We start from the raw sequence: 27,261 nt of genomic DNA, 5'->3' as shown, positions 1-27,261 counted from the left end.
GCTCTGCCCACCCTCCCTGAAGCCGGGTGTATGCGCCGCATACTTCCGGTTCTGCGTTCCACATGGACTGCAGGAACCGGAAGTACAAATGGTGCATGACTCCCGGCAAAGCCACCAATCTCCTTGCCCGCCTGTCTGCCTTCTACCCCTGCTCCCTGCCCGCTCGCTATCTATGGGGGCACCTACTTATGCCTAGCTATCTACCTATGGGGGCACCTAGCTACCTTTAGGGGCACCTAGCTATGCCTAGCTACCTTTGGGGCACCTACCTACACCTAGCTACCTATTGGGCACCTACCTACACCTAGCTACCTATGGGGCACCTACCTACGCCTAGCTACCTATGGGGCACCAACCTACACCTAGCTACCTATAGTGGCACCTAGCTACCTATACTGGGACTCCTACCTACCTATGGAGCACCTACCTACACCTAGCTACCTACAGGGGGCACCTACCTATGCCTAGCTACCTATGGGGCACCTACCTACCTATGGGGGAACCTACCTACGCCTAGCTACCTATGGGGCACCTCCCTACGCCTAGCTACCTACAGGGGGCACCTACCGACGCCTAGCTACCTATGGGGCACCTACCTATACCTAGCTGCCTATGGAGCACCTACCTATGGGGCACCTACCTACCTATGGGGGAACCTACCTATGCCTAGCTACCTATAGGGGCACCTAGCTACACCTAGATACCTATGGGGGCACCTAGCTACACCTAGCTACCTATGGGGGCACCTACCTATGCCTAGCTACCTACAGGGGGCACCTACTGATGCCTAGCTACCTATGGGGCACCTACCTACGCCTAGCTGCCTATGGGGGCACCTACCTACGCCTAGCTACCTATAGGGGCACCTAGCTATGCCTAGCTACCTATGGGGCACCTACCCACGCCTAGCTACCTATGGGGCACCTACCTATGCCTAGCTACCTATGGGGCACCTACCTACGCCTAGCTACCTATAGTGGCACCTAGCTACCTATACTGGGACTCCTACCTACCTATGGAGCACCTACCTACGCCTAGCTACCTACAGGGGGCACCTACCTATGACTAGCTACCTATGGGGCACCTACCTACCTATGGGGGAACCTACCTACACCTAGCTACCTATGGGGCACCTCCCTACGCCTAGCTACCTACAGGGGGCACCTACCGACGCCTAGCTACCTATGGGGCACCTACCTACACCTAGCTGCCTATGGAGCACCTACCTATGGGGCACCTACCTACCTATGGGGGAACCTACCTATGCCTAGCTACCTATAGGGGCACCTAGCTACACCTAGCTACCTATAGGGGCACCTAGCTACCTATGGGGGCACCTACCTATGCCTAGCTACCTACAGGGGGCACCTACCTACGCCTAGCTACCTATGGGGCACCTACCTACGCCTAGCTACCTATAGGGGCACCTACCTACGCCTAGCTACTTACGGGGGTGCCTATTTACGCCTAGCTACCTTTACTGGGACACCTACCTATTACACTCCTCCCCACTTAGTGTCTGTCACCCTCCTCCACACCCCATTAGTATCACCCACCTCCCAACCCAGTCAGTGTCACCCTCTCCCCACCCAGTGTTATCCTCCTCCCCACCTAGTGTCATCCTCCTCTCCAACTAGTGTCATCCTCCTCCCCTTCCAGGCAATGTCACCCTCCTTCCGCCCAGTGTCGCCCTCTCAGCCGCATCCAGTTTCACTATCCCACCCTACTCAGCAGCTCCATCCCGCCAGCACCCAGTGGGCCAGAACATTTAATTAAATTATGTCTAAGGTAACATTTGCTGCATTTTTATATGTGTATTTTTCATGTGTGGGTGGATAATGCTTACTGAATTTTAACGTGTGGGAGGTAATATTTTCCTAATTTCCGATTTGATGCATTTCATATGTCAAAAGTAACGTTTGCTGTATTCCATGTGTTAGGGAAATCATTTGCTGCATTCATTTGTCGGAAGTTGGGGTTGTTGCATATCATGTTTCAGATGTAATGGTTCTTGCATTTCATGCATTGGAGGTAATAGTTGTTGCTTATTATGTGTCGGAAGTAAGGTTTTTGCATACCATGTGTGAGAAGTAGGGGTTGTTGCCAGGGCTATGGAGTCGGAGTCGAGGAGTCGGGGCAATTTTGGGCACCTGGAGTTGGAGTCGTTGATTTCATAAACTGAGGAGTCGGAGTCAGGAGTCGGATGATTTTTGTACAAAATCCACAGCCCTGTTAAGTATTAGACTAAGGAGTCGGAGTCAGAGCCATTTTGGGTACCCGGAGTCGGAGTTGGAGTCGGGAGTCGTGGTTTCATAAACTGAGGAGTCTGAATCGGAAGATTTTTGTACCGACTCCACAGCCCTGGTTGTTGCATATCATGTGTCAGAGGTAATGGTTCTTGCATTTGATGTGTCGGAGGTAACGGTTGTTGCAGTTTATATGTCAGAGGTAATGGTTGCTGCATTTATTACTTGATGGTCATAGTTGGCTACATTTGCTGCTTTGGGATCATTGTTGCAGCATTTGACATTCTTTTGTCATCTCATGATTACTAAATGGTATGCTAATAAATAGCAGTTTCTGCTGATTTATCATCTGCGCATCCATGATGCAAATCTTCTTTCTCACCACATCATGGCAGAAACACTGCTTCCTTATAGTTTGTGGCATGTCTAATTACTCTTAGGCTCCCTGCACACTGCATGTGATTCCGATTTTTAATCGTTACTGCATGCTGTTTTTTCTGCGTTATTCTGTTGCTAGCATTCAGGGAAAATTGGAATCGCAAATCGGATTTGCAGTGTGCAGGGAGCCTTATGCTGGGTACACACTATGAGATTTTCTGGTCGATTTACTGTCAGATGGATTATTTCCAACATGTCCGATTTGCTTTTCGATTGTTTTCCGAGCATTTTCCGATCGATTTCCGTGCACTTTAATATGAAATCGATCGGAAAGCAAATCGAACATGTTGGAAATAATCCATCTGACAGTAAATCGACCAGAAAATCTCAGTGTGTACCCATCATTAGAGTAACTTTGCCTAACTGTTGTGGGAGGAAACTCTGGCCTGCCGCCTCACTGTTATGCGTTACATTAGTTAGCCCTGCTCAAATGAAGTCATGACCATGCCCATTTTTTGCAGCGGCGCGCTACGCGCCGCACTGACGTACCTTGGCACCTATACTGTTGGCTGCGATCATGCTTGGGGCTGGTGTACCGGGCTGGCTGTGTGCTCTGTTGTGCATGCTTGGCCGTGTTTGCTCCTGCATATCACAGCGTTCTGTGCTAGTGCATTACTACCGCCGTGACCTCTTGTGCAGCACTTTACAAAGTACATAGCCATGTCACTGACTGCTCTCAGAGGAGCTCCCCATTTAATCCCTACCATAGTCTAATGTCCTACTTATGTATTTTTTGTTTATGTATTTTTTTTTCTTTTTTAGGGGGGGGGGGGGGGTAAAGTCTACCGCTTTCTACATTGAAATGTTTGTTTTGTTTTTTTGGTCCATATTGACATGTAAGCATCATGCAGTTGGCTCCACTCACATGTCATGGCCACACCCTGGCTCCACCCACATGTCATGTCACGCCCACTTTCCCGCGCAATGAACACACCCCTTTTTTCGGCGCGGCGCGCTTCGCGCGCCGCAGGTTGTGGGCCTCGGCCTGCAGTCCGCTTGGGGCCACAAAAACCTTAGCTGCACCCCTGCATGTCCACACATAGAAAATACATCCATACACAAGCAGGCTGTATACACCCTTCCTTTTGAATCTCAAGAGATCATTTGTGTGTTTCTTTCCATCTGCATCTCTCATGCACTGAAGTTTCAGGCTGCTCTTTTCTTCCTGCAAACAGCTTTGCCCTTGTCTGTAATTCCTCATTATGTGAAAGCCCAGCCAGCTCAGAGGAAGATTTATCCACCTTGTAAAAGATGAGAGAAGCTGCCCTAATCTAAATAATACACAGGCAGTGTGCAGAGAGGGGCCTGGAAGGGGGAGTTCATAGCAGAACCACAACACTGAAGAACTTGGCAGCCTTCCAGACACAGGCTGACAAGTCTGACAAGAGAGAGATAAGTTGATTTATTACAGAGATGGTGATAGTAAAACGTGCTGCAGTAAGCCAGAATACATTAGAATAGCTTTTGGAACTTGTAGGATGATAAAAAACAGGATGCAATTTTTGTTACGGAGTCTCTTTAAGGCAGCTTTCACACATTGATGAGCCCACATGCAATTAGCGCTTTCTCCTGAGCTTTCTCCTAGCCTCCTAGGTGATAGTTTCACGCCTTGCCAATGCGATGCTTTTTAAACCACCAGCAAGGAGGAAAAAACTCAAAATAATGTTGAAAGTCCTTTTTTAACCTTCTTTTTGGTACTTTTTCAATTGCAAAGTGCTAAAAATTATTTTAAAAAGAAGTTACAAAATGATCTCCTAAGAGAAAAAGTTACTTGCATAGGGCCTTATTCAATTCACTTCCCCTTATTTCTCCTCTCTCTCCTAGGAGATCATTTTTTATTTTCAATTTAAACTAACTTTTTAGCACTTTGCAATGGAAAAAAGACCCATAAAGTAGGTGAAAAAGTAATGTCAAAAATGAATTTGAGTATTTCTTTGTTTGCAGGTAAATAAACCACCCTGGTGTTTTATTAAAATCACCAGGGGGCTGCGCAGCAGTTTTTTTTTTTTTTTTTTTAAATCATGTAGCTAGCCTAGTGCTAGCTACATGATAGCCGCTGTGCAGCGGCATCCCCCCACCCCTTACGATCGCCTCCGGAGATCAGAGAAAACATGGCTTCCCCGTCGCCATGGCGACAATCGGGATGACGTCATCCACGTCATGGCGTCGGAGGGAATTCCGATCCACCTCATAGCGCAGCCTGGCGGTGATTGGCCAGGCTGCACAAGGGGCCTCGGGGGGGGGGGGGGGGGCCTGTAACGTGGGAACACAACTGTAGACAAGAGACAGTACATTAGACAGTAGACAATACTGCAGAATTCACTATAGCATAATGTACTGTCTCTTGTCTACAGTTTTGTCCCCATGTTTATTGCCTGATGAAGTGGCTCGGCCTCCAAAACACGTTGCACTTTTGGGGTACTATATAATAAATGCGATTGCTACTTTTCAGACAGTCTTTCATGTCTGCTTTATGGAGGTAAGTCCACCATTTCCTCCAAGCAAATTTTAAAGGTTTTATCCACTTTTATTCTGCTGGCGCCTCTGTTCTCCTACTGCTATGGGGTGATCTACCCCTTTTTCTCATCTACAGAGAGTGACTTCTTAGCCCTGAGTGAGGACAGGTCTAATCTCCTCACCTGCTTATACAGTGGTTGCCTGTGTGGTAACCCACGTTTCTGAGTATATTCTTCTCACTGATTTGCCGTACTTTGTTTATGTTTTAACATACTACACTATATTGGGCTCTCAGTTTCTCTACATTTTACCCAAGGATGATACAGCGGTCAAGACGCCACTAGATGGCATCATAGATATGACACAGTGATTTCCACACAGGAAGAATCCCGATCATTGCACCACTGATATATTGCTTGCACGCTCCGCTCCACAAGCCAGGAGACACAGGTAGTCTTGAGAAGCACACTCTGCACATCATGTTGCGGGGGGGGGGGGGGGGGGCACGGACACAGCAGGACGCAAGGCAAGCTGGTGAGAGCAGGATCACTAATGCACAATCCTTATGCTCCTCTGCCAGTAACAAAACCTGCTCCACCATCTGCTTTGCTCTGCCCCACTGACTCACATATAAGCCGAGGGGGTAAGTTTCCAGCACAGTTCTTGTGCCGAACAATTAGGCTTAATGAAACGTCAAGATCCGCACCGACAAAGGTAATGTCTTTTATTAAAGTGCAAAATTTAAAACATGATAAAAAGAGTGGGTCAAAGGTGACGCACAGGCGTTTCGGACTTCCACAGTCCTTTCTCAAACCTTCATGGACCCACACTAACCAATGTTCAATTCAGTCATGCTTAAATACAAAACAAGAGGACCACATAGAGAACTATCTCATTATCTCCGTCGCATATGTATGAAAGCAAACTCACCAATCAGATCTGCCCCCAAGGCCATGTTTAGCCAATCACAATGCAGCAGGGACAATGGAAAAATAGCTATAACTGGCCATAAAAGATACTCACTAATACCATCTCGCTAATATAATAAAACAAGATCAAGGTATAAAGTTCATGGTATCTATGCCACCACACTATATTCCTAAGTCCCACTCGAGTGTACACTCACTCTATCTAGCAACACGCATATACAGCCAATAGAAAAGAAGAACCAACCAGGCAGAATGTTAATCCACCAATCCCAGCGACGCCGACAGCATCCGCTGCTGAGTAGACGTGGATACTCTGTGTCATCGGTGGGCGGAGCCAACATTCCGCCTATCCCTATGCCGCCGATAGCGTCCGCTTCTCCCACTCAGCGACTACAAATTACTCGCATGCGGCGGATCAAAAAATGGGCGGGGCCAAGCCCCGCCAGCCAGTCACATCAACGCCGACAACATCCGCCTCGGCATGGTCAAAGCCATGCCGAAGGGTATGTGGCTAAAATGGGCGCATCGCATGGCAGGCGGGGCCGAGCGCCGTCAAAAAAAACGCGCAAACCCGACATCGAACTGTCTATCCACAGTCTGAGCCATGCCAAATAATGCATGGCCAGACGAACGTGAAGACGCATACGCTTAGCAGCAGCAGTATCCAATATAAACAGCCTACACAGTCCGCTCGGTTGGTAAAATAGGATTAGTGAAAAAATTCTACAGTTATTATATAGTGGCTAGTATATTTGCGGCTTACCAGAGGGAAGGAGGATACCCCAAACAATTGCTGCTTTTCAAATGGGCTCATAAAAATAAAATTACCGGCTCTGGAGACACATCCCCTGGTGAGAAATAATAAACAATAATCAATATAATTATATACATATCTGACCATAAACACATCTAAATTAGATTAGACAAATCATAGTCCCTATTTAAGCCTCTAGGTACCAGTGTATCTAGCTTTTTAATCCAAAAGTTTTCTCTAAGTGCAAGCATTCTATGCCGATCACCCCCTCTACGTGGGATTGGGACCCCCTCTATAACCTGTACCCGTAACTGAGATAAGCGATGGCCCTTAGTAACAAAATGTTCAGAAACAGATAATTCACAATTATGGTTCCTAATGTTTGATTTATGAGAAGAAATCCTATCTTTTAGTGGTTGAGTAGTTTTACCGACATAACCCAGTCCGCAGGGACATTTCAAGAGATACACCACAAATCTCGACTCGCAGCTGAAGCTGCCCTTAATTTTAAATTGTGTCCCTCGGCTGGGATGGGTAAAGGTATCTCCTTTTACAATGTAACTACAAAGATGGCAACCCATACATGGATAGGTGCCATTTCTCCTACAGGTAGCTGTTTGGGCAGGGCCTAGGTCATTGTGGACTAATATGTCCCTCAAGGAGGGTGCCTTCTTAAAGGACATGAGGGGCCAGTCATGGAATTCTTTGACAGTGGGAAACCCCCTTCTCAAAATAGGCCAATGTCTGTTGATAATGCGGCTAACCCTCTCTGAGAGTACATTATAGGTGGTGACACAGGGAATCCTCTCATTAATCCCCAATCTAATACTTGACCGCTTAGAGAAGGCACCCAACCCACCCCTGAATTTGAAACCCTCCTGAAGACATGAAATAGGGTATCCCCTTGCCAAAAACTTGTACCTCATTTCTTCCAATCTCTGTGCACGTAATATGGGATCTTTAACTATCTTTTCCATCCTTTTAAACTGACCCTTAGGTATATTGAACTTTACATGTGGGGGATGAAAGCTAGAAAAATGTAGGATAGAGTTCCTATCAGTGGGTTTAGTGAAGAGGTCTGTTATCAAACAGTTTCCCTCTCTAATTACCCAAGTGTCGAGAAAGCTAACCCTAGTCTGGTCACAATGGATGGTCAATTCAATAGTGGAAAATCTGTTGTGTAGTTCATCAACAAAGGCATCGAGGCTCGAACGCGGCCCCCTCCAAAGCAAAAATATATCATCAATATACCGTTGCCATAGCAACGCATGCTTGCAAAATAAAGTACTGGAGTAAACAAATGCCTTCTCGTACAATCCCATAAAAAGATTAGCATAGGAGGGGGCCACGTTCGAGCCCATCGCCGTGCCTCTGCGCTGTACAAAAAACGTAGATTCAAAAAGAAAATAGTTGTTCCTTAGAATAAATTCAAGAAGTAACATCAAAAATTTTCGCTGTTTAGTATCAAAATCCGAACACAACATAAGATAAAAATCCACTGCCTCAAGACCAGCCTCGTGGGGTATCGCAGTATAAAGGCTGCTCACATCCATTGTGACCAAATAAGTTTCATCATCTAAACCATCAACACCCGTAATTACTTCCAAAAAATGCTGTGTATCCCTTAGATAAGATTGTAAATTAATTACGATAGGCCTCAGTATCCTATCCAAGTAAACAGCAATATTGGAAAAAATGGAATCAATCCCGGACACTATAGGGCGGCCAGGGGGATTTTGTAATCCCTTGTGAATTTTCGGGAGTATGTATAGAATTGGAATCCTAGGGTTCTCTTTGATCAAAAATGTCTTTAATTCTCTATCAATAATGCCGTCCCCTTCTGCATCGGCCAGAAAACTTTCAATTTGACGCTGAAGGGCAGGGGTGGGATCACATGACATTTTCTCATATACAGCTCCATCTGCTAGTTGTCTAATAATCTCCCCTCTATATTGGGCTCTGTCTAAAATAACCACCGCTCCACCCTTATCTGCTGCACAAATATTGATGGATTTATTATTGGACAATGAAGATAAGGCCTGACGTTCCTGTGGAGAAAGATTGTAAGTCACATGTAAACATTTCTTAGCATCAAACTCTGCCTGTAGGAGGCGAACCTCCTTGTTAACTTGATCAATAAAAGTATTGATAACCCCATGAGCAGAAGGTGTAAAGTGGCTGGGATTTCTAAGACCCCACTTCTTCAATTGTAGACAGTTCTTATCATGTCCATCTGTTTGAGAAAAAGAATAATTTTTAGAAAAAAATTCTTTTAGTTTAATTGATCTGAAGAATTTGGTCAGTTCCAAGTTTAGTAGGAAAAAATCTGGAAAGTTGCAAATTTAACACCCGGTGTTCCACATCTGTTAATTGATACGATGAGATATTCACCACCAGATCCACCGGAATTATGTCCTCTTCCTTAATTGCATCTTTGAGTGCTCTTTCAGCTTGTCTTTGTTTTTGTTCTTGATACCTTATTCCTCCCCTCCGCTTGCAGTATCCGACTGACCGGATTGGTCGTCTGTTGTAGGTAAAAAATCAGTAGATGATACCTCCCCGCCATCATTGGGAACTTTAGGTTTTCTACGGGGATTTTTTGGTTTCACAGGTCTCGGGCGTCGGGGTTGAACATCCCCCACTCCTCTTTGCCACCGATACATGTAGCCCGTGCTGTAATCCTGTGCATCTCTGTTGTATTTACCCCTTTTCTGTTCTTCCAATGATGTTTCATACTCTTTCAAGCTTTTTTGGAGGGTATTTTGGAATTTCTCAAATTCTTCCTTATCCAAGAGCTCCGCTATTGCAATCAGCCTGGAGTTGACTTGTTCCTCAATCAAAGGTAACTCTTTCATGATCTCCTGGACAGTACATAATATTGCATCAAACGCAGCGCGATTCCATATATATTCCCACCTTCCACAGTATTCCTTGTTTTTAGGTAACAAAATGGGTGCCACTTGTGCTCTAATCTGTCTCGGTATTTTGCCATCCTTATAGTATTCGACCAGCGTTTTGGCATGTAGGTCCAAATCTATGTATGTCTATGTATTTCAGCGCAGAGGCACGGCGATGGGCTCGAACGTGGCCCCCTCCTATGCTAATCTTTTTATGGGATTGTACGAGAAGGCATTTGTTTACTCCAGTACTTTATTTTGCAAGCATGCGTTGCTATGGCAACAGTATATTGATGATATATTTTTGCTTTGGAGGGGGCCGCGTTCGAGCCTCGATGCCTTTGTTGATGAACTACACAACAGATTTTCCACTATTGAATTGACCATCCATTGTGACCAGACTAGGGTTAGCTTTCTCGACACTTGGGTAATTAGAGAGGGAAACTGTTTGATAACAGACCTCTTCACTAAACCCACTAATAGGAACTCTATCCTACATTTTTCTAGCTTTCATCCCCCACATGTAAAGTTCAATATACCTAAGGGTCAGTTTAAAAGGATGGAAAAGATAGTTAAAGATCCCATATTACGTGCACAGAGATTGGAAGAAATGAGGTACAAGTTTTTGGCAAGGGGATACCCTATTTCATGTCTTCAGGAGGGTTTCAAATTCAGGGGTGGGTTGGGTGCCTTCTCTAAGCGGTCAAGTATTAGATTGGGGATTAATGAGAGGATTCCCTGTGTCACCACCTATAATGTACTCTCAGAGAGGGTTAGCCGCATTATCAACAGACATTGGCCTATTTTGAGAAGGGGGCTTCCCACTGTCAAAGAATTCCATGACTGGCCCCTCATGTCCTTTAAGAAGGCACCCTCCTTGAGGGACATATTAGTCCACAATGACCCAGGCCCTGCCCAAACAGCTACCTGTAGGAGAAATGGCACCTATCCATGTATGGGTTGCCATCTTTGTAGTTACATTGTAAAAGGAGATACCTTTACCCATCCCAGCCGAGGGACACAATTTAAAATTAAGGGCAGCTTCAGCTGCGAGTCGAGATTTGTGGTGTATCTCTTGAAATGTCCCTGCGGACTGGGTTATGTCGGTAAAACTACTCAACCACTAAAAGATAGGATTTCTTCTCATAAATCAAACATTAGGAACCATAATTGTGAATTATCTGTTTCTGAACATTTTGTTACTAAGGGCCATCGCTTATCTCAGTTACGGGTACAGGTTATAGAGGGGGTCCCAATCCCACGTAGAGGGGGTGATCGGCATAGAATGCTTGCACTTAGAGAAAACTTTTGGATTAAAAAGCTAGATACACTGGTACCTAGAGGCTTAAATAGGGACTATGATTTGTCTAATCTAATTTAGATGTGTTTATGGTCAGATATGTATATAATTATATTGATTATTGTTTATTATTTCTCACCAGGGGATGTGTCTCCAGAGCCGGTAATTTTATTTTTATGAGCCCATTTGAAAAGCAGCAATTGTTTGGGGTATCCTCCTTCCCTCTGGTAAGCCGCAAATATACTAGCCACTATATAATAACTGTAGAATTTTTTCACTAATCCTTTTTTACCAACCGAGCGGACTGTGTAGGCTGTTTATATTGGATAGTGCTGCTGCTAAGCGTATGCGTCTTCACGTTCGTCTGGCCATGCATTATTTGGCATGGCTCAGACTGTGGATAGACGGTTTGATGTCGGCTTTGCGCGTTTGTTTTGACGGCGCTCGGCCCCGCCTGCCATGCGATGCGCCCATTTTAGCCACATACCCTTCGGCATGGCTTTGACCATGCCGAGGCGGATGTTGTCGGCGTTGATGTGACTGGCTGGCGGGGCTTGGCCCCGCCCATTTTTTGATCCGCCGCATGCGAGTAATTTGTAGTCGCTGAGTGGGAAAAGCGGACGCTATCGGCGGCATAGGGATAGGCGGAATGCTGGCTCCGCCCACCGATGACACAGAGTATCCACGTCTACTCAGCAGCGGACGCTGTCGGCGTCGCTGGGATTGGTGGATTAACATTCTGCCTGGTTGGTTCTTCTTTTCTATTGGCTGTATATGCGTGTTGCTAGATGGAGTGAGTGTACACTCGAGTGGGACTTAGGAATATAGTGTGGTGGCATAGATACCATGAACTTTATACCTTGATCTTGTTTTATTATATTAGCGAGATGGTATTAGTGAGTATCTTTTATGGCCAGTTATAGCTATTTTTCCATTGTCCCTGCTGCATTGTGATTGGCTAAACATGGCCTTGGGGGCAGATCTGATTGGTGAGTTTGCTTTCATACATATGCGACGGAGATAATGAGATAGTTCTCTATGTGGTCCTCTTGTTTTGTATTTAAGCATGACTGAATTGAACATTGGTTAGTGTGGGTCCATGAAGGTTTGAGAAAGGACTGTGGAAGTCCGAAACGCCTGTGCGTCACCTTTGACCCACTCTTTTTATCATGTTTTAAATTTTGCACTTTAATAAAAGACATTACCTTTGACGGTGCGGATCTTGACGTTTCATCACGTACTGCTTGTTGCTCCAAAGTGGATCTCTGCACGTCTATTTACTACATTGGTGCTGGAACAAATCTGACAGCAGAACAATTAGGCTTATACATGAGTGTATATATATATATATTTTTTTTTTTCCCCCTGTGGCAGTGGACTTGACCGATACTTTAAATAAAATGATGTGGATGGAGATACTGGTTCTTTCTGCCCAGGGTAGAATGGATAGATTTACCCATATATGGGCCGTATGGACCAACTTTTGGGAGAAATGTATCAGTGAGAAATAGAACGGTTTATATTTATTCTATATACTCTGTATAAGACCTGATAAAACCCCTAGACGCAATGATAAAATCTAGGCCAAAACTCCTTATAGAATTTATAATACAACAATAGTATTTACTGCCCTGGCCCCTTCAAATTTGGGAAGGCGAGTTTCAAGAAGAGGATACGTGTTTTCTTTTTCTTTCTTTTTCTGACCTTTTCTGTTATATATATATATTGAATTATTTCTTTTTTCCGTTCTAGATATAATTATAGTCTTGAGGATTTATAGCTCGCGTACAATGTCAATTGAAGAAGACATTATCAGATACTAAGCATCTATTCTGAGATTCGGTTCTGATGCGGAGCTTCCATGACTCAGTTCAGAATATTTGTAATCTTAGTAATCTCATATACTGTTTGCACGTGTTTAGCAGTTTTGCAATTACTATTTTTTACATATTGCTCACTTAATAAAATCTGATTTGAAACATGCATGCAGGGAAGGATCTAGGGGGGGGGGGGGGGGGGGGCAAGCGGGTATCTTGCCACAGGCGCGGTTTGGTGAATTCTTAAAAAGGCGGCAAAATGAATGGCAGTTTATGCGCCAAAACCTGACCTTTAGGCGCCAAAACCTGACCTTGCCCCAGGCGCAACTTGGTCTTGATCCGTCCCTGCATACATGAGTATATAAGGGAGGTGAAAAAGTACTGTCAAAGGGCCTAGTGCACACCAAAAACCTCTAGCAGATCTGCAAAACGCTAGAGGTTTTTGAAGCAGATTTCAGAGTGATTCTAGGCATGTGGTGAGAGGTTTTCTAAATATACCTAGCGTTTTTTGGAGGGTTTTTGTGTAGCAGATGTCATATTTTGTTACAGTAAAAGCTGTTACCAAACAGCTTCTGTAACAAAAATGCCTGGAAAACCACTCTGATCTGGCGTTTTCCAGAGCGGTTTTCCACTTTCCTATACTTGAGGCAGAAACGCCTCAGAAATGTAAAAAATGCTGCAGCCCCCGAGTTTGCGTTTGTGGAAAAAACGAACCTCTCTGGTGTGCACCATCCCATTCACTTTCATTAGCCAAGCGGTTTTCCCCCTGCAAACCGAGTACCGCGGTAACACTACAAGCAAATATCACGATAGTTAATCGTACATGCAATGGGGATATGACCTCACGCTTTGTAATATTACTGTGCGCGGTCTAATACTCCCGTGATTTCATGCATCAAGCCCATTATCTCTTAACTAGCTGTATTGCACTACCAACATAGAGAGCTGTCATTCTTAGGAGTTAGTGTATACTGCTTTACTACATATTAAATTACTGTACAAGTCCAACATCGCAGTTGTTTTACATTGTGTCCATTGCGCACCTCAATAAAAATTACCTTCATCTCATTCCATTTTGACATGTTCACTCTGTGACTGTCAGTTACTGTGGCTTTTAGTGTTTTACAGATAAGCACCCCAAAAAGTACACCAAACACTGACATGTTGTTAAAAACAAGGAACACCAAGAGCCCCAATAGTGTAATATGTACTGGTAAATGGTTACTAGATAGAGTAAATATTAATACTCACAAACCAGGGTTATCATTAAGCAACCACTGTAAAGGCAGGTGGGGACATTTTCCTGAGCCCACTCAGGAATAAGAAGTCGCTCTCTGTAGATGAGAAAAAAGGGGGTTCAACCCTCCACCCAGGGTGGACTCTTTGGGTTAGCGTTAGGGTACTGTATTTATAGGTGCCTGGCTCTTCTACTGACCACATATGCTATTGCTCCGTTGTTATTGCCTGATGAAGCGGGATCAAACCTGCGAAACGCGTTGCATATTTGGAGTTCATAAATAAAATATATTGACTGTCTTTACTACAGTCGTTGTGTGTCTACTTGGAGGAGGTAAGTCCACCACTACCTCCTCTATTTACCAAGAATTTGGTTTTTAAGCTCATTTAGCTTCCTTTTATCCTTTTGGCGCCTCTGTTCTCCTGCATAATACTGCATAAACATGTTGTTGTACAGCATCGTAGCAGCACTGATCCCACCAGATACATGTAGAGACATTTTTTAACGTTTATTCATTCCACTGTTTAAGACAATGATGTGTTTTATAACGTTGCACTAGCAGTGATCGCACCAGACAGATGTTTGAAAAAAAAAAAGTATGTTCATTTATTTAACAGTTTAGGACACTGACGTGTTGGATAGCATTGCAACCGCAGTCAACATCGCTAAATTCCAATTCCACATCACCTTGTGGGAGGGGTTTCCCCACAATATCAGCCATACAGATGTCTCTGATAAGCTATTAGAGAACAGGTAACGATTTCTCCTAGGGGAGGGGTTATCAGCTACTGATTGGGATGAAGTTCAGTCCTGGGTTACAGGTCCTCTTTAAGTCACTTTTTTGCCTTTTTCATTTTGGGTTTGCTTTTAAAGGAGGCCTTAGCCCTACTAAATATTCAAAAACAGGGGCAGCAGGCATGTGTAGGGTGCTCTTGTCATGCCCACCTCTCCCCCCCCCCTGTTCTCCTCCGCCCCCTTTGTTAAGGCCTAACTAGCTACTTCGGGTCAGGGGGGTTGGCAGTGCGCACTGCGCAGACACTGCCCAGCGATGCGCGTCCCTGATCGCCATAGTTGCGACTTACTACTGGCTGGATAGTGTAATGGTTAAGGGCTCTGCCTCTGATACGGGAGACCAGGGTTTGAATCTCGGCTCTACCTGTTCAGTAAGCCAGCACCTATTCAGTAGGAGACCTTAGGCAAGTCTCCCTAACACTGCTACTGCCTATAGAGCGCGTCCTAGTGGCTGCAACTCTGGCGCTTTGAGTCCACCATGAGAAAAGCGCGATATAAGTGTTTGTCTTTTGGTTACGATGTACGTAAAATGCAAATCAGATTTCTGCGGAAATACTGAATTACCACAACTCAGTTATTTTTGCCCAATCACAGAACATTGGACCAATCAGAGAATGTAGTGTCAGTAAGTCGCTGGATGGTATACTGGTTAAGGGCACCCCTTTGACATGGGAAACCAGGGCTTAAATCCTGGCTAGGTCAAGTATCTATTCCGTAAGGCAGAGTTCCCCAACCCTGTCCTCAAGGCCCACCAACGGCACATGTTTTGCAGGAAACCACAAACATGCACAGGTGAGGTAATTAGTGTCTCAGCAGAGCTCATTAACTTCCTCTGTGGATGTATACAAAACATGCACTGTTGGCGGGCCTTGAGGACAGGGTTGGGGAACACTGCCGTAAGGAGTTCAAGGCAAGACTCCCTAACACAGCAGGGCGGCCTCTTGAGGGCGTCCCAGTGGCTGCAGCTCTTGAGCGCTTTGAGTCCGACAGGTGAAAAGCACTATACAAATGTTCTGATTATTAACTCGGAAGTAAATGGAAATCTGCAGAATCGGTAATCAGCATTGGCCGGAATCAGAATTTACGCAGAATCAGAAATCGGCACTCCCAACCATCCCTAATGATTTAGTCTCTCTAAGTCCAACCTGAAGAGTCCACAGTTCTTTTACGTAAGGGAACTTTCCTATGTATGTTTGTGGATGGTATCAGAAACTCATCTAAATAAAAGGTAGCGTCAGTACATGAAACCTTAAAAAAATGGGAAACCATAACTTATTTCCACGGCAACTCCATGAGTTCTACTCAGGACCATTAAAAATTGATTTCCAAAGCGCTGACCTCAGATAGGAAGTTCACAAATTCCTTCAGCGTGACCACAAGATCGCATTTGTGAATTAGATTACCGTTTTCATATTCTTTCGCTTTATATTTGATGCTTCAGCTGATGCCTTTTTTTGTGACACTCTCGATATTCACATCTCCGTTACTGTAATTTTTATGTTGTGTGTCATTCAGTTTACATAAAGCCCCGAACATAGGAAACCACCGGGCAGACCAATTGGCCATCAAACTCCTCTCTGGTTACCCTCAATCCTTTGCTGGCTTCCTGACCTCTTTATCACGACCGCAATCTAGAAAAGGGTGAAGGCCTCTGTCTACGGAGCCGATGTCTGACTTCACATTCATAACGCTAAACTCTTTGCTTCTACCAGAGCATTCACGGGTCACTTGAGTCTGGAAGACAGCCACACATTCATATCCTTTCTATATCATGGTGAAAGCCAGAGCCAATCTTTCAGTGCTTGGCACACGAGAATGACCTCAGGAGACTGGATTCCAGCTAGATGGGGTTGTCCTCCGAAAACAAGGAACGTGTCTTAATGTTGAGCATGTTTGAAATCTGGACCTTAGCCAACTACAAGCGACCCTACTTTTGTCTAAACTCACATGTGATACTTGCTGAAGGGGACTGAAAATTAGGTATGGCCCTAATGAAGGAAGCCCAGGGGGTATCAAGAAATGTGAGCACCGGTGGCTAATGGACTATTTGGGCGTCCTATAGGCGCTAATGTGAAATATCGGCTATTGGGTGCCAAAAGAAGAAATTTGTATGTAGCGCAGGGATGTTCCATTATGCTTGTGGTAAGAGGAAATAGGGCCAAATCTGAATTACAGTTGTTTACTATATGGGACCTCCTGGAATAACGCATATTTAGACAATAAGGGAGGTGCCCAAAAAAGATAAAATACAGTAGAATCTTGCTATAGTAAACTTAATCCTCAGGTCCCAGCCATTGCATGACCAATTCTGATATAGTAAACCACGTTTCCTGGTCCCTTGGAGTTTACTATAAGGCTGCTTGCACACAGGGACATTACAGGCGTACGTTAGTGCAGCCTGTAACGCTCCCCCAACGCACAGCAATGTAACACAAGTGGGCTGTTCACACTGCCCACGTTGCGTTACATGTAACGCTGCACGTTCTCCTGAAAGTGCAGCATGCTACGGCGTTACAGCGGCTTAAGCTGGGTTAGACTGTTTGCACATGCTCAGTCATGTTGGGAAGGAGCGGAGAGCGGCCAGGCACATGGCTAATTAATATTCACTGCACGTTGTGACGTGCAGTGTTTACTTCCTGGTGCGGCCGCTCTGTGCGGCGATTGGCCAGGCGGGACCACGTGATGCCGCATGCGTCCAAGAGTACGCATCACGGCATCACGGACGCCAGAGTGAGCTGCACAACGCGGCTCAGTCTGACGTCCACATCGAAGAGCACCAGGCCTTGCGTTAGTTGCACGTTATGGGACCTTAACGTAGCACCTAACGCAACGTCTTGGTGTGCAAGTAGCCTAAAGGGATTCTACTGTACTTAAAAATTAAAAAAAATGAAAACAAAAAATATAAAAAATGAAAAATTGAGGTGGCTTACCTCAATGACGACACCATTTAGATACAGGAAAACTGTTTATTCACACTAGGCAATGCGTTTCGTCAACCCAAATGTCTCACTTCATCAGTCTAAAATTCAGTGCCGGATGTGGAATATAGCCAAATATTGAGAACCTCTCTGTGTTTATTTTTGTACGGTTCTCCTTATCCTTTCCAAAGTCTACCAAGGCATACTTAGGGGGATCAGTGAATAATGGCGCACAGCGCCTATGCTTACAAATGGCGCCGCATTAAAAAGATACGCTTATCGCTATTTATCGTTAGTACTGCATAATAATGGCGCACAGGGAGAAAAGAAGAAAAACGGCACACACTAACGTTATTTATCAATAGTGGCACACAGTAACGTTATTTATCAATAGTGGCACACAGTAACGTTATTTATCAATAGCGCCCTACATAAGCCAAACTGCAGACGTTATTTAACTGCAAAACGGTGAATGGATTTAATGTAACACTGTCAAGGTTAGGGTTAGGTACCACTGGGGGGGGGGGGGGTCTTAGGGTTAGGCACCACTAGGGGGTCTTAGGGTTAGGCACCACCAAGGGGGTGGTTAGGGTTAGGTACAGGGAGGGTTCTGTGTGAGAGTAGGGTTAGGTATAGTTACAGTACAATATACACCACCAGGGGGGGGGGGGTCTTAGGGTTAGGCATTACCAGGGGGGTGGTTAGGGTTAGGCACCACCGGGGGGGGGGGTGTTTAGGGGTTAGGGATAGGTACAGAGAGGGTTCTGTGTGTTAACGCTAAATAACGATAATGCTTTAACGCTAAATAACAATAAGGCTTTAACGTTAAATAGCGATAAGCGGCAAACGGATTAGCGGCAACACTGTGCGCCATTATTCACAGGCGCATATTTAGGTGACACTTCATCTTCTATTTAAACCAGTTCGTTTAAATAGATTAGTTGAAGCCATGAATTCTGTGGGCAGTTTTCACTCGTTCACTGCATTTGCAACATGGTCATATACATATGCTTAGTTGTGCTTAGTCACAGATGAGGTGGAATTAGCTCTTCTCTCTAAATACATACAGGGAACATTTCTCTATGCTTTCCTTCTGTCTTGTGCAAGAGTTCAGGTCCACTTTTAACTGCTATGACCTGTTTAATCGTGCATCTATATATATATGTTAGTAATTATTAGCTTTTACCTCCCCAAGATAAATACCGTACATTCTCTATACCCTTAATATTGGATGCCTCGTGGAAGAATCTAGAAAATAACAGCATAAAAAATTCATCTTCAACAAATGATGAAAGGAATAGAAGCCCTCTGTGGCAGCGGATGATATGATTGCACTGTCACTGGAAATAGCCGCCACTGTTTTAAAGTGTTGAGCCGGGAAAGGTTGCTGCTTTTCTCATTTATCTGTTTGCTGCTGTTTGGTTGCTCTCTTACCGCTGCTGTGTTGGATTTCCAGGCTGGGTCAGCGGGTGGCCCGGCAAACAAATGACTCCCTGGAGCTGTAATAATGCTATGTGTCACCAAATAGAGTCAGGGTCGCTGATAGCACAACACTCCGCACTGACTCCTGACCAGGGAAGCCGGTGCTCCAGGGCATGCTGGGAAAAGCGGGATTAACCACTTCCTGCCTCCTCCTCTGCAGTTCACTGCTGGTCTGATGGGGTATATCTGTATGTATGTATGTATGTATGTATGTATGTATGTATGTATGTATGTATGTATGTATGTATGTATGTATGTATGTGTATATATATATATATATATATATATATATATATATATATATATATATATATAAGAGTTACATTAACATGTCAAATTTTAATTAGGGCTCTTTCACATTAGGGCAGATTTTCTGCGTTTCAACGCAAAGGGTAAAGTTTGCGTTACCCAAGGGGAAATGAAAGTCCATAGACTTTCATTTTAGCTTTCACATATAACGCAGCCTTTTTGTGCGTTGCGTTACACTGCACCCAGGCGCAGTTTTTCGGCCGACGCTAGCTTTATGCGTTACAATGTTAGTCAATGTAAAACGCACACTATGCGCGTTTTTAATCCGTTAACGCAGGCAATCAGTCCCAGAATGCAACAGAGGAACAATGTAGAAAGTTGAAAACTAAAAGAAAAAAAAATTACCTGCGTTTTTTTATGTGCAGTAACGCATTGAAAACGGATTAAAAACGCACACTCACTGCAGTGCAACGCATATCAAAACGCATTAAAACGCATACAACAAAACGTATGCTTTGAGCGTTCTCCAACGCAAGCTCTGATGTGAAAGAGCCCTTAATGTATTATTTACTCACCTGTGACTGTTATTTGTTTCTTACTTTGTACAGTGCCACGGAATATGTTGGTGCCTTATAAATTATTAATAATAATTCTATATTAAAAAAATATATAATAATTCTCTACTATTTTCAAAGTCTAAACTAGGGTATTCTCACAATTATTATTCATATTCATTACACCCTTAAGGTGGCCACACACCATACAATTTTTAAATATCGGTTCAATTCAAGAATTGCAATCAATTTTTCTGACTGATTGTAACAATTCAAAAATATGACCAATGTACCACACACCTATGTTAAATTTTTGCTCAATTATGATAAAAATGATTGGAAACTCTGAGAAAATTACTAGGGTGTGTATATTAACCCATTCAGGTTCCGTCGTTTTCATGTGAGAAATGTTCACTTCCCATTCATTAGCCTATAACTTTATCACTACTTATCACAATGCACTGATCTATATCTTGTTTTTTCCGCCACCAATTAGGCTTTCTTTGGGGGGTACATTCTGCTAAGAGCCACTTTACTGTAAATGCATTTTAACAGGAAGAATAAGAAAAAAAAATGGAAAAATTCATTATTTCTCAGTTTTCAGCCATTATAGTTTTAAAATAATACATGCCTCCATAATTAAAACTCACGTATTGTATATGCCCATATGTCCCGGTTATTACACCGTTAAAATTATGTCCCTATCACAATGTATGGCGACAATATTTTATTTGGAAATAAAGGTGCATTTTTTCCATTTTGCATCTATCACTATTTACAAGTTTAAAATAAAAATCTTTACATTGATATTTAAAAAGTTTAGACCCTTAGGTAAATATTTACATGTTTTTTTTTTTTTATTATTGTAATGGTTTTTTTTTTTTTTATACTAAAAATTTTATTAGGGTACTTTTGGGAGGGTGGGAGGTAAACAATAGATATATAATGTAAATGTGTGTTAATTCTGTTTTTTTTTTTTTTTCAGGTGTAGTATTACTTTTTGGCCACAAGATGGCGGCCATGAGTTTGTTTACATGACGTCACTCTAAGCGTAGCACGCGCTTAGAGTGACTCATCGCAGAGGGAACGGCCAGAAAAGGCGCAGCTTCCGAGAGAAGCTGTCGCTTTTTCAGCGGGGGAGAGGAATCAATGATCGGGCTCCGTAGCCCGATACATTGATTCCTTGGCTACCGAATCCGCGGCCGGGAGTGCGCGTGCACGCGCACGATCGGCCGCGGGGGCGCGCGGTAGCGCGCATGGTTCCTGGACGTAGAAACTACGTCCAGGAACCAAAATAGGTTAATAAATTGACAATCCAACACACACCATACAATCTTGTATGAAGATGAATGAAGAAAAATTTCCAGCATTCCGGGTCGATAAAAATAAAAATGGGATATCCGATCAGATTTTTCAGTCGAATGCAAAAAAAGCTTTCGATTTTTTGGGAGAGATTCGATCATATTTATCGAATTGCCGTAAAACCGGATAATTTTATTGTATTGTGTGTGGCCACTTTTAGGCAAATAAGTCATCATAGATTCCCCAATGTAATTTCTGGTTGCTGAAGACTGGTTGTTTGGGGTGTCATGGCTCCCCCAAGGTTACTATACATTTAATTACTGGATTGTAACCAGGGGCGTACCTGGGTAATATAGAGCCTATGGCAAACACTGAAATTGAGCCCCTTGCCCCTCCTGGTCAGAGCCCCCTTCCCTTCTAAAAACTGCATCCTTTCTCAAGTAAAAGTGTTATGGTTGCCTGAGTCTTTTGGCTCGGGATATTGCTGAAGTTACTTTTTTGGGAAATATCTCTTCTTATTTTCTTTGTCCTCTTTTCTAACACAAAGCCGAGTGAGCCCTACATATGTAGATTAAGTAGCCATGTTCCCCAGATAACAGAATTAATCTGAGAGCTAAGTGACAGGGAGGGATGGAGCGCAGCACAGTGGCAGACATGGTGCCCATGTTGCTGTGGCGCCTATGGCATAAGCCATGTCTGCACCCCTCTAGATACGTCTCTGATTGTAACATTTAAATAGGCCTATTTTTAACATGGAGTCTCGAGCAACCAGAGAGCACACATATGCAGCATCATCCATTCCCTATCAGTGCCGGATAACCGAGTCTCCCAGCCGTAGAAGTGCGGCAGGGGGGCAGCCGGGCCTGCGCTTAAAAGGACGATTACCACCAGACATACCAGCGGCTATCACAGGAGAACGGAGCGGCCGGGGAGGAGGATGAGGGAGCCCACACAGCTCATGGGGCTGGAGGAAGCCCCAGGTAAGTAGAAATAATGCAGAACTGTCTTAGATCAGGGGCGTTTCCAGGATCTTACTCGTAAGAGATCCGGGGCACTTTTGGGCACTCCAGCCAAAAAATGGGTGTGGCCATGCAACAGAGTGCGGGTGTGTTTATGGGTGGAGCCAAATGAACAGGAACTTAACAGTGATCTAAGTAGGCCTGCCCAGCAAAATTTTGGATGAAGCCCCCCCTCACCAATGCTGGCTGATCTGGCTTTCTGCTGGGAGGGCTGGCCTGCCACCAGGTTGTCTGCTCTGGCAGCCCCTTATAGAATTCCTTGACCTGCCATTAAGGCATCACAGCACCCATAATGCTCCCCCTATATCGATGCACCACTGCTCCCAGCCTCCCAGCTGCTGGCAGCTCCCTGACTCTGCCTGGGGGACATTCAGGGCACCCCCAGAATAGATCCGTGGCACGTGCCACTGATCTTTGGGGCTAACAATGCCCCTGTCTCGGGCTCACAGTAACGTGCACGTTGTGCAGTATCACACTGCATATACTCCTCTGGGATACCGGGGACTGTTGGACCACATTGCACCGATACATTCTGAATGGCGCACAGACTTACAAGTGCAGTGCGATTCCTTGCATTGCAATGCCTCTGTTATTTTGCAACACAACATCTGAGTGTGAACTTAGCCTTAAAGCAAACCTGAAGTGGAAAAAACCTTAATAGAACATTAGTAGCAAAGAAAAAAGGCTCATATTTTTATTTTCAGTTATATAGTTATAATGACCCTTTGAACTTTCCTGCAGTAAAACCTTATCTCCCGCTGTTTCTTGGCTGTTTACGTGCTTCAGAAAACAGGACTGTATTCCACCCAGTGGAATACAGAAGAGAAGCTCTTTTGCATAGATAACAACTGAAGTTTTGTAACTCTTCCTGTGCTGGAAAACAATATGAGACTCTTCTTTGCTACTAATGTTCTTTTTCTTAACATACACATACAATTAAGTTTTAAGTTTATTTTCTCATCAGGTTTGCTATAAAACTGGCTTACGTAATGTTATGACTCATCTGGCTGGAAGGTGAAGATTTTCAAACATTGATTTGTAATATTTTACATTTGTTTTAATAAAAAAAAAGTTAATTTCTAAAAATGTTAATGCTTAACAAAAGAAATAAAATAATATGTTTTAAAGCAAACCTGAACTAAAAATTAAAAGTAAAAATAAACATACACACATCATACTCACCTCCCGCATAGTCTACTCATCAATCTCTTTCTCCTCTCCTGCATCCTGTTTGTCCCCTGTGATCGATGGAATTCTCCGTCCTCCATTTTAAAAATGGTGATTACCTTGTAACAGCTTCTGAGTCAGCACACTTAAACAGTCATATTGCCCACTTAAACCATAGGGAAACATAGACATTACCTTGCACATCAGTTGTCCTTTCAGTTATAACTGACAGCTACTGATCTATAACTGGCAGCAACTCATATATTTCAGTTTTGACAAAATCTTGTCAGGGCTAGAAGGAATCGTTAGAAGAAAACGGTGAACTTCTGAGAGGAACTGACGGCGAGGTAAGTACCTAATATTAATTTGCAGGTACATCATGTGTTTATTTCAAATCGTTTACTCGGTTCAAGTTCACTTTAAAACTACTTTTATCTGACGTGGTGTGTATAAGGATTTAAAGAGACACTGAAATGAAATAAAAAATTATGATACAATGATTTGTATGTGTAGAACGGCTAAGAAATAAAATATTAGGAGTAGAGACATGTCTATTGTTTCCAGTACAGGAAGAGTTAAAAAAACTTCAGTTGTTATCTATGCAAAAGAGCCATTGAGCTCTACCACTTTCAGGCCTCTTTTCCACGAACTGTTGAGATGTGTGCTCAGCAAGCAGTTGCCAGGCAGCAGTGAGTAGTTACCAGGCAGCAGCAAGCAGTTGTGAGAGTTTGAGAGGCATTTCACTGCCTGTAAACAGTTTGTGGAAAAGAGGCCTTAACGTCGCAGAGAGCTCTGTCTTCTGAAGCTTGTTATCTCAAGTGTCAGTCACTATATCTTCGTTTTCTCTCTAGAGGACAGGTTAATAGTTCATTTGCATGCTCTGTAAAAACATTTAGAATGCTGAAAGTAGTGTGTAAACTGCAAATATTAGAGAATGATGCAATGTTATAAAACAAAACAAAAAAACACATTATGGGCTTGATTCCCTAAAGGGTGCTAACACAGTTAGCATGCCTAAAAGCTTGACACGTGCAAACTAGGGTGCTAAGTAGTTTGCACGGGCAAAGCTGTTACTGATCGCGTGCTATTTAGTGTGCGCGAAACGTTGCACTGGTGTGCGCGAATCGCCACACCATCCGCGTGCAAAGTACGTTTATAAGGCTATTTTGCATACGGACGGTTTGACATCTTGCGTGCACCAGTGCGACGTTTCGTGAGCACCGCGTAGCGCTAAACTTCGAGTGCAAACTTTTGCGTGCATATTACCACGTACAAAGTCACTTTGCACGTGCTAAGGGCCTTTTCACTGGCGTGCTAACACTTAGTATGCTCTAGTGAATCAAGCCCTATATAACAAAATAAAAATATGAGAATATTTTCATTGCTACTAATGTTATAGTAATTATCCGTACTACACAACTAATTCATTATATCATTATTTTTTTTTCACTTCAGTGTATCTTAAAGAGTTTACATTTTTAGTATTTTGTAATTAGTATTTTCTTTAATACTTTTTAAGTTACCATATAGTGCACTCTCGTTAAAACTCTGCAGAAACTCCTGGGCTATACCTGCACCAGCGTAAAGCAGATCACAGCAGCCTCTGTTTTTTAATGAAAGTCTAACCTAGCCAGGACCTCAATGTCACCGAGCAGAGCCGGCGTGGAGAACAGGAGGCCAGCGCTGCACAACACTAATGTCAATTTTCTGCATCAAATATTTTGATAATTAAACAAAGCTGATCAAGAGAGCAAAACAGCGTCCCCCCAGAGCAGGGGAAGCAAAGGCCCATAAAATGGAATAGGCAGAAAATGCCAGAGGCGGCAGCTTCAGATTAATGATCCTCTAGTAATAGATTTTCCCAGGAACAGTCACACACACACCAGAGACATCCAGCGAACAGGCTACGGGGCAGTTAAAGGGACACAGACTTTAAAGGAAACTCGTAGTGCGTTATTTTAAGCTTCATAGATGTATAGATTAACGTGATCAGAGTAATTTCATCGAGCTATGTTTATGTTTTGAAGTCTGTGTGTCTGTCTGTGCTTTGTTATACCTTTGGACTTAGCGGCAGCCATATTTGTTGGTTACAAAAACATGTTAGGTTTCCTGTTTTGTAGTACAGCCCGGGGACTTTAATTCGGGCTCTTTCACACCAAAGCCCGTTTCCTGCATTGTGACGCAAAGTCGAAACTTTGCGTTAACCAAGGTAAAATGAAAGTCCATAGACTTTCATTTTAGCTTTCACACTAGACGCTGCGTTTCGGTGCGTTGGGGTTCGACGCACATGGGAGCTTTTGATTCTCAAGAGCTGGTGTTTTCCCGTCGGGTGAATTAATAGCTAACGCCGCTGATTGCATCACACCGCAACATCCCGACGACACGCCGCAGGCTGGCAACGCGTGCGGTGCAATGTAAGGGAGGCATGTTAGCGCAAAGAATCATTCTGCGATTGTAAATCTAAGCGACATTCAGAGTGCATGCTGTGCAATGTGATCCAAGGAACTCTGGTATCCCAATGCACTGCGTTACCGCATAATGTGCGTGTTAACAGTGGCAGTGAAGCATACGTTTACCTAACTGAATGCTTCACTGTACGTGACACAAATGGCCGCACAACTTGCGGTTCGAGTTTCTGGTTCCATTACTGTGCACGGTTTTACAGGGAACGCAACACAGTCCCCGGTATGAACTAAGGGCCAGCGGACACCTGGTGTAACCGCAAACGCTCAGGATTTTTAAAGTGGTTTTTCTATGCATGTGCCTAGTGATTTTCTAATCATGCCTAGCGATTTTTGGAGCGTTTTGGTGTAGCGGTTTTTATTTTTTGTTACAGTAGAGCTGGAACTGAACAGCTTCTGTAACAAAAACGTTTGAAAAATCGCTCTGATTTTTAGAGCGAATTTTCCACTTTCCTATACTTAGCATTAAGGCTGAATCGCCTCAGAAATAAGCAGAAATGCTGCAGGACCTTCATTCACGACAAAATCTCTGGTGTGATAAATCCCATTCAAATAAATTAGCCAAGCGCTTTTAAAAGCGCTCAGAAACGCTCTTGATGTGCACCAGCCCTTAGCTTTAATCATTCCTGTTATCTCAACATGCAGATGTGCAAATGCACTTGGGGAGAGATCACAACTCTGCTTGCAGGAACCACAGATGATTCCCCGCAACCATTTTGCAACATGGTGTCTGCATTTTCTGTGTGATTTAACTGCTTCCGGACCCTTGCTACGCATATCTACAACCCTGCAAACTTCATTTGCGCACCAGGGGCGTTGATATGTGTCTGGGTTTATTTACCTTCGCCGCTCGCAATCGCGTGTGCGCACCCTTTCGCCTCCATTGCCATCCAGACGGTCCATGATCAGTGAATGGGAACATGTGTTCCCAAAGCCGATCAAAGTGCCTGTAATGAATGAACACCACGGCATCAGCGAGATGCAGGGATTCATTTATAAAGTGAAAGTAAAAAATAAAAAAAAACCTACAAAAACACATCCTGTGTACTGGGAACACTGTAATAAAGTGTGAGGACATCTAGTGGACGAAAAGTAGAAAAACACCCATTACCCCATTAGTCATTAATCCTTTCACCCCCATCATCCCCACCCCATAGCTACCAACAGTACACAAATAATATTACACACATACCAAAAAAATAAAAAATAGATCATTTTAAAAAAAAGCATAAAAAGTTACC

Source organism: Hyperolius riggenbachi, chromosome 6, assembly GCF_040937935.1.
Source record: "Hyperolius riggenbachi isolate aHypRig1 chromosome 6, aHypRig1.pri, whole genome shotgun sequence".
Classification (NCBI taxonomy): domain Eukaryota; kingdom Metazoa; phylum Chordata; class Amphibia; order Anura; family Hyperoliidae; genus Hyperolius; species Hyperolius riggenbachi.
Note: the sequence above shows the minus strand (reverse complement) of the source record.